Source organism: Mus caroli, unplaced genomic scaffold (assembly GCF_978045245.1).
Source record: "Mus caroli unplaced genomic scaffold, Mus_caroli_1 scaffold_5, whole genome shotgun sequence".
Taxonomy (NCBI): Eukaryota; Metazoa; Chordata; class Mammalia; order Rodentia; family Muridae; genus Mus; species Mus caroli.
The window spans coordinates 79,873,127-79,882,907 of NW_028227260.1; positions in this window are offsets into that span (position 1 = coordinate 79,873,127).

Sequence of the window (9,781 nt, forward strand, 5' to 3'; positions counted from 1 at the left end):
CTGAGCATCTGAGGGAAACATCTTAGTTCCCAGACTCCTCCAAGACTAATCTGCCCACATGATAATGTGGACTACAGAAGCTAACAGCTTCTGGGACAGGCAGGAGCTACAGAGATTCTGAGGCAAACCCCTTTTCTGGCTCCAGACATCCAGGCACCTTCCCTGCCAGAGGAGAGGTGTCCAACCCACACAGGAGGGCTTTGCCAGAGAATCTGCAGGAGCCATCTTGGTTCCAGGATCCCACTGAGACTAGTCTGTGCAGGTGAGAGTATGGACTATGGAAGCTAACAGCTTCTGGGACAGGCCCTATTTCGGGCCTTCATATACTGACAGGAGGAAAGTTTGAATGCCACATATCTGTGCACCTTCCCTGCAAGAGGAGAGCTTGCCTGCAGAGAGTGCTCTAACCACTGAAACTCAGGAGAGAGATAGTTTCCCAGGTCTGCTCCTAGAGGCTAACAGAATCACAAAAGGAAAAGGCTCTAACCAGAGACAACTATAACAACTAACTCCAGATATAACCAGATGGCGAAAGGCAAACTTAAGAATCTTACTAACAGAAACCAAGACCACTCACCATCATCAGAACACAACACTCCCAACTTACCCAGTACTGGGTACCCCAACACACCCTAAAAGCTAGACCCAGATTTAAAGGCATATCTCATGATGATGGTAGAAGACATCACAAAGAACTCTAATAACTCACTTAAAAAAATACAGGAGAACACTGCTAAAGAGTTACAAGTCCTTAAAGAAAAACAGGAAAACACAACCAAACAGATGATGGAAATGAACAAAACAATACTAGACCTAAAAAGGGAAGTAGACACAATAAAAAAACCCAAAGTGAGCTGACACTGGAGATAGAAACCCTAGGAAAGAAATCTGGAACCATAGATGTGAGCATCAGCAACAGAATACAAGAGATGGAAGAGAGAATCTCAGGTGCAGAAGATTCTATAGAGAGCATGGGCACAACAATCAAAGAAAATGCAAAATACAAAAAGATCCTAACTCAAAACATCCAGGAAATCCAGGACACAATGAAAAGACCAAACCTACAGATAATAGGAGTGGACAAGAATGAAGATTTTCAACTTAAAGAGCCAGTAAATATCTTCAACAAAATTATAGAAGAAAACTTCTCAAACCTAAAGAAAGAGATGCCCATGAACATACAAGAACCCTATAGAACTCCAAATAAATGGAACCAGAAAAGAAATTCCTCCTGACACATAATAATCAGAAAAACATATGCACTAAATCAAGATAGACTATTAAAAGCAGTAAGGGAAAAAGGTCAAGTAACATATAAAGGCAGGCCTATCAGAATTAAACCAGATTTTTCACCAGAGACTATGAAAGCCAGACGATCCTATATATGTTATACAGACACTAGAGAACACAAACGCTAGCCCAGGCTACTATACCCAGCCAAACTCTCAATTACCATAGATGGAGAAACCAAAGTATTCCATGACAAAACCAAATTCACACATTATCTTTCCAAAAATCCAGCCCTTCAAAGGATAATAACAGAAAAAAAAAAAAAAGAATACAAGGATGGAAACCACGTCCAAGAAAAAGCAAGAAAATAATGCTTCAACAAACCTAAAAGAAGACAGCCACAAGAACAGAATGCCAACTTTAACAACAAAAATAATAGTAAGCAACAATTACTTTTCTTTAATATCTCTTAATATCAATAGACTCAACTCCCCAATAAAAAGACATAGACTAACAGACTGGCTACACAAACAGGACCCAACATTTTGCTGCTTACAGGAAACACATCTCAGGGAAAAAGACAGACACTACCTCAGAATGAAAGCCTGGAAAACAATTTTCCATGCAAATGGTCTGAAGAAACAAGCTGAAGTAGCCCCTCTAACATATACTAAAATCAACTTCCAACCCAAAGTCATCAAAAAAGACAAGGAGTGGCACTTCTTACTTATCAAATGTAAAATCTTCCAAAGGAACTCTCAATTCTGAATATCTATGATCCAAATACAAGGACAGCCACATTCATTAAAGAAACTTTAGTAAAGCTCACAGGACACATTGCACCACACACAATAATAGTGGGAGACTTCAACACAGCACTTTCATCAATGGACAAATCATGGAAACAGAAACTAAACAGGAACACAGTGAAACTAACCAAAGTTATGAAACAAATGGATCTAACAGATATCTAAAGAACATTTTATCCTAAAACAAACGGATATACCTTCTTCTTAGCACCTCATGTTACCATCTCCAAAATTGACCATATAATTAGTCAAAAAACTGGCCACAACAGATACAAAAATATTAAAATTGTCCCATGCATCCTATCAAATCACCATGGACTAAGGTTGATCTTCAATAACATTATAAATAATAAAAAGCCAACATTCACTTGGAAACTGAACAACACTCTTGTCAATGATACCTTGGTCAAGGAAGGAATAATTAAACAATTAAGGACTTCTTAGAGTTTAATGAAAATGAAGACACAACACAACCAAACTTATGTGATACAATGAAAGCATTTCTAAGAGAAAAACTCATAGCTCTGAGTGCCTCTATAAAGAAACTAGAGAGAGCACACACTAGCACCTTGACAACACACTTAAAAGCTCTAGAACAAATGGAAGCAAATTCACCCAAGAGGAGTAGACAGCAGGAAACAATAAAACTCAGGGGTGAAAACAACCAAGTGGAAACAAGAAGAACTATTAAAAGAATCAGCCAAAGGAGGAGCTGCTTCTTTGAGAAAATCAACAAGATAGATAAACCCTTATCTAGACTCACTTGAGGGCACAGGGTCAGCATCCTAATTAACAACATTAGAAATGAAAAGGTAGACATGACAACAGATCCTGAAGAAATTCAAAACACCATCAGATCCTTCTCCAAAAGGCTATACTCAACAAAACTGGAGAACCTGGATGAAATGGAAAATTTCTAGACAGATAACAGGTACCAAAGTTAAATCAGGAACAGGTTAATGATGTAAACAGTCCTATATGCCCTAAATAAATAGAAACAGTCATTAATAGTCTCCCAAGCAAAAAAACCCAGGACTAGATGGGTTTAATACAGAGTTCTATGAGACCTTCAAAGGAGATCTAATTTCAGTTCTTCACAAACTATTCCACAACATAGAAGCAGAAGGTCCTCTACCCAACTCATTCTATGAAGCCACAATTACTCTCATAGCTAAACCACAGAAAGACCCACCAAAGATAGAGAACTTCAGATCAATTTCCCTTATAAATATCGATGCAAAAATACTCAAGAAAATTCTCACTAACTGAATCCAAGAACACATCAAAAAAATCATCTATCCTTACCAAGTAGGTTTCATTCCAGGGATGCAGGGATGGTTTAATATACGGAAATCCATCAACTTAATCCACTATATAAACAAACTCAAAGACAAAAACCACTTGACCATCTCGTTAGATGCTGTAAAAGCATTTGAAAAAAATCCAACACCCATTCATGATAAAAGTCTTGGAAAGATCAGTAATTCAAGACCCATACCTAAACATAATAAAAGCAATCTACAACAAACCAGTAGCAAACATCAAAGTAAATGGTGAGAAGCTGGAAGCAATCCCACCAAAATCAGGGACTCGACCAGACTGCCCATGTTCTCCCTACCTATTCAACATTATACTTGAAGTCTTAGCTTAAGCAATTTGACAACAAAAGGAGATCAAGGGGATACCAATTAGAAAGGAAGAAGTAAAAATATCCCTTTTTGCAGATGATATGATAGTATATATAAGTCGCCCTAAAAATTCCACCAGAGACCTCCTAAACTTGATAAACAGCCTCAGAGCAGTAGCTGGATATAAAATTGACTCAAACAAGTCAATGGCCTTTCTCTATACAAAGGATAAACAGGATGAGAAAGAAATTAGGGAAACAACACCCTTCTCAATAGTCAAAAATAATATAAAATACCTTGGTGTGACTCTAACTAAGGAAGTGAAAGATCTGTATGATAAGAAATTCAAGTCTCTAAAGAAAGAAATTAAAGAAGATCTAAGAAGATGGAAATATCTCCCATGCTCATAGATTTGCAGGATCAATATAGTAAGAATGGCTATTTTGCCAAAAGCAATCTATAGATTCATTGAAATCCCCATAAAAATTCCAACTCAATTCTTCAAAAAATTAGAAAGGGCAATCTGCAATTTTTTCTGGAATAAGAAAAAACCTAGGATAGCAAAAACTATTCTCAACAATAAAGAACCTCTGGTGGAATCACCATGCCTGAACTAAATCCTCACTACTGAGCAATTGTGATAAAAACTTCATGGTACTGGTATAGGGAAAGACAAGTAGACCAATGGAATAGAATTGAGGACACAGAAATGAACCCACACACCTATGGTCACTTGATCTTTGACAAGGGAGCTAAAACCATCCAGTGGAAAAAAGACAACATTTTTAACAAGTGGTGCTGGCACAATTGGCTGTTATCATATAGAAGAATGTGAATTGATCCTTTCCTATCTCCTTGTACTAAGGTCAAATCAAGGTCAAATCTAAGTGAATCAAGGAACTCCACATAAAACCAGAGACACTGAAACTTATAGAGTAGAAAGTGGGGAAAAGCCTCGAAGATATGGGCACAGGGGGAAATTTCTGAATAGAACAGCAATGGCTTGTGTTATAAGATCTAGAATAGACAAATGGGACCTCATAAAATTGCAAAACTTCTGTCATTCAAATGACACTGTCAATAAGACAAAAAGGCCACCAACAGATTGGGAAAGGATCTTTACCTATCCTAAATCAGATAGGGGAGTAATATCCAATATATATAAACAACTCAAGAAGGTGGACTCCAGAAAATCAAATAACCCCATTAAAAAAGGGGCTCACAGCTAAACAAAGAATTCTCACCTGAGGAATACCAAATGGCTGAGAAGCACCTGAAAAAAAATGTTCTGCATCCTTAATCACCAGGGAAATGCAAATCAAAATAACCCTGAGATTCCACCTCACACCAATCAGAATGGCTAAGATCAAAATTTCAGGTGACAGCAGATGCTGGAGAGGATGTGGAGAAATCGGAACACTCCTCCATTGTTGGTGCGATTATAAGGTTTTACAACCACTTTTGAAATCAGTCTGTCAGTTCCTCAGATAATTGCACATAGTACTACTTGAGAATCCCTCAATACCTCTTATGGGCATATATCCAGAAGATGTTCCAACCAGTAAGGAGGACTCATGATCCACTATGTTCATAGCAGCCTTATTTATAACAGGCAGAAGCTGGAAAGAACCCAGATGCCCCTCAACAGAAAAATGGATCCAGAAAATGTGGTACATTTACACAATGGAGTACTACTCAGCTATTAAAAAGAATGATTTTATGAAATTCCTAGGCAAATGGATGGACCTGGAGGGAATCTTCCTGAGTGAGGTAACCCAATCACAAAAGATCTCACATGATATATACTCACTGATAAGTGGATATTAGCCCAGAAATTTAGTATACCCAAGATATAAGATACAATTTGCAAAACACATGAAACTCAAGAAGAATGAAGACCAGAGTGTGGATACTTTGCTCCTTCTTAAAATTGGGAACAAAACACCCATGGAAGGAGTTACAGAGACAAAGTTTGGAGATGTGGCGAAAGGTTGGACCATCTAGAGACTGCTGTACCCCGGGATCCATCCCATAATTAGCCTACAAACGCAGACAACATTGCATACACCAGCAAGATTTTGCTGAAAGGACACTGACATATCTGTCTCTTGTGAGACTATGCCAGGGCCTAGTAAACACAGAAGTGGATGCTCACAGTCAGCTATTGGATGGTTCACAGGGCCCCCAATGAAGGAGCTAGAAAAAGTACCCAAGGAGCTGTGGGGATCTGCAACCCTATAGGTGGAACAACAATATGAACTAACCAGTACTCCCCGGAGCTCGTGTCTCTAGCTGCATATGTATCAGAAGATGGCCTATTTGGCCATCACTGGAAAGAGGGGCCCATTGGTTGTGCAAACTTTATCTGCCTCAGTACAAGGGAATGCCAGGGCCATGAAGTGGGAGTGGGTGGGTGGAGGAATGGGTGGGGGAGGGTGTTGTGGCTGTTGGGATAGCATTTGAAATGTAAATGAAATAAATACCTAATAAAAATTTTAAAAATTAAAAAAGATACAATATATCTTATAACAAAATAATTAGGTGTGCTTAATTAAATAGTGGTTTTTAACATGAAATACAGTATCCTCAGTCCTTGGTAAGCTTTCCAATGTTTGCTAGAGATTAAATGATAGGGCCAGAATGGCCAAAACAGTTCATGGTTGTGGATATGAATTAAAAAGACAGATTAATCAAGTGTTTGCTGTTAGAGTTAAAGAAGTAAAATTTTAAGACTACCACAGAGTAGAGAGATTTGCAATAGAAATTGATAGATTGATTCTAGCTGTTTGAGCCACTATAATAGCTAATTAGAAAAACAAGAGGTTCATTGATTACATTTAAGTAAAGATAATTCTGTCAGCATTTAAAAGTTTCTTTATAAAAATGGTACTGAAACTAGAGTTAACTGTCAACGTGTTTTATGTTGGAGAAAACAAACTAGAAAATGTTTATCTCTAATAGCAAAAGCTTACAAGGGAACATTATTAATAGGTAAATTACCATTGGAACAATAACTAGAGGTAAAGAAGTAAAGGGTAGAATTCAGTGCTGCAACTGGTTTCAAACTGACATGAGGATAATAGTGAAATACCGGCTGTGTTTTTTCAGCATATTCAGAGGTTTTTAATATATTCAACCAATCCAATTTATGAAAACAACATAGTTCACACAAGACAAAGGGAAGTACTGAATGCCAAATTTGTACAATTCCCTTTGTTTTTGAGAGTTAAGTGTTGGATTGTATTTTCTTTATTAATTAAATGTGTCAGCATACTGAAATAGAGATTTCCTGTTACATTATACATATACAAAATCAAATAGTTCTATTGAAATGGCTATTATGATCTTTTCTTTTGTCAAATGTTGGCATAAATATTTTCATGATCCAATGACTTAAGTCCTCAAAATAAAATCTAGCTCTTTACTCTAATGATTTTTAAAATAACTTTAAAAATATATTTCCAATACAATACTTAGAACACATGGGATGGAAGTGTTCAATTCAGATATTACTTTAAAGTTTCATTTGTTTTCATAATTTCATATGTTAGTACTCTATAAATACCTCATCTAATTCTTCTAATTTCTCCCATGCTCTTCTCTCAAATCATCAACCTCTTAATTATAGTTGTTTACATATTCATGTATAAATATGCATACATATATGTTACACATGCTACATTTTGGAGACACTTAGGTTGCTCAATAAATGTATTTAGGAATGACCACTTGAAATTAGATAACCTTTTAGGGTGATTGTCCCTGGAGAAGACAAATTTTTCCATCTCTGCAGCCATTAATTGTTGTTAGCTACCTTTTAGGGTTGTTGGTTAAGCTTGTGAGATCCCTCCCCGATCAACATTGATATATCATTTGGTATCATCGTTATTCAAGTCAAACAACCATACTCTTAAATTTTTATTAGTGCAGTTTCTCTGGCATATATACAAAATACTATCTCACAGCAGATATCCTTGTCTCTGAATCTTAAATCTTTTCTCTCCCCTCTTCGATGATGTTCACTGAGCTTTATGTTTAGGAACTAAACTGTAGATATATCAGTCTGGTTCAACTCAGAGTGTTTTGTTATTCTCTAATTTTGACAAATTGTGGAATTATGCAATCATTAAATTCCAATCATATTTTCACTCTACAAAAAGGATCTTATGAGGAATGACAGCTAAACCTCTCTGTGGGTGTAACAATAAGTATTTATAATGCAGTTTAAAATTATATTGGCCCTTTTCTAGGGTTCATGACACCCCCAAACTTGTATAGTTAGTTACCTAGGATTTTAGTATAAGGCATGAATTTCTTCATATTGGGTTTAGAATTAAGTCTAATACACAGCTCTTATGCTTCAAAGAAGAGGCTTGCAGTTTAGTTCCAGCTAGAATTTCCCAGCTCCTATTTCTAAGACTTGTGCTATTTTCATCAATAGCACCTTAACTTTAAGTTTTGTGGGGCAACCAAATTGTCTGTGTCTTGGGCTGGCAATGGAGATTGGGGATAGGATGTTGAATGTCCTGGGTTTGATTTCTATCAATGAGCAATGAAATCTTGAACAAATTTCACCTTGAATATTTTTAAAATATTGCAAGAAATTATTTGAAGAAAAGAGCTCCTATGCTCTGAGCAGGTGGACTTGGAAGGGCTGCTGGACACTTTCCACTCATTTCTCTAATTGCTAGAAACTACGAATATTTTTGGACATATTTCTTACTCATTACATTCTTTTGAGGACTCTTTCTCTCTTAAAGCCTGTGGCTAATTTTTGAATGTATCTTTTCTTTTTACTATTTTTTAATCATTGTATATTCTTGTTACTAATCCTCTGTCAGGTATATCACTGTGGGATCACACTTTAAGCACCACACAGTTGATTGTTTCTTTAGTTGTGTAAAAGACTTTTGGTTTTATGATATCCTATTTGTCCACTAGTGTCATCAAATCTTGGGACACATAGAGCCTTATAAATACATTTGGTTTTTTTGTAAGTTTTTCCCCATTAATTAATTTATTTATTCACTTTACATCAGAATTGCTGCCCCCCATTCCTTCCAGTCCCTTATTTCACACAGTTCCTCCCATTCCCCTGCTGCCCTTCTCCTCTAAGATGAGGGAGACCCACATTGGATAATGAAAGACTCCAAGAGGAGTCCCTCTCTCAGGCCTCAGGACAATAGTGGACACCCAAGAACTCACGATAGACTGAGCTTGTTGCAAACCATATGAGGCTTTATTCGGGAAAGCCAGAGCTCTGAGGATGACTCATATCCCATGCAGGGGTAGAGGAGTCGACCTCGAGGGGAAAGAGGTCCCAGTTTTTATAGGCCCTCAGGGGACAAAGGAGAAGGGGGGAGTAGGGGATTTCCAGATCTAAACAATGTCTATTCTCAAGAAATGGGTATGGGAGGGGTACAAGGAAAGAGTCTGGTGCAGGTGTAGCAACTCAGGATTGGCCGGGCTGTGGTTGCTGGGGAGATTTTCGGACTCTTTCTCAGCAACCAATATCACAAACACCTGGCAATGGGCTTCATCAGTGGGCACACACATGGGTTCAAGGAATAGTCAAAACATTGGCAGACACACAGGTTCAAGGAGTGGCCAGAGCATTGTGCACCTCTATTTTTCTAAATCAGTGAAGCTAGTTCTGCTAACAGTGACATCTATCTTGCCAATTTCAGGGCTTCTGTGACATTTTACATTCTGTCAGGATCTTTCAATATCACCCATCTTGGCACTTAAAGTCATTGCAGGACTAGGTAAATCCTCTCACACTGAGACCAGAAAAGGCAGATCTGTTAGAGGAAGAGGATCCATAGGCAGGCAACAGATGCAGGGAGAGCTTTTGCTCCAGTTTTTGGGGACCCACATGTAATCAATCCACACATCAGCTACATTTGTGTGGGAGGCCTAGGTCAGCCCATGTATGCTCTTTTTTTGGTGGTTCAAGTCTCTGGGAACCCCCAAGTGTTCAGGTTAGTTGACTCTGCTGGTCTTCCTATGCAGTACCTATCTCCTCCAGGCCCCTTAATCCTACCTCCAACTGTTCCATAAGAGTCTGTGAACTCTGACAAGTATTTGACTGTGGATTGTTGTATCTGTTTCAGT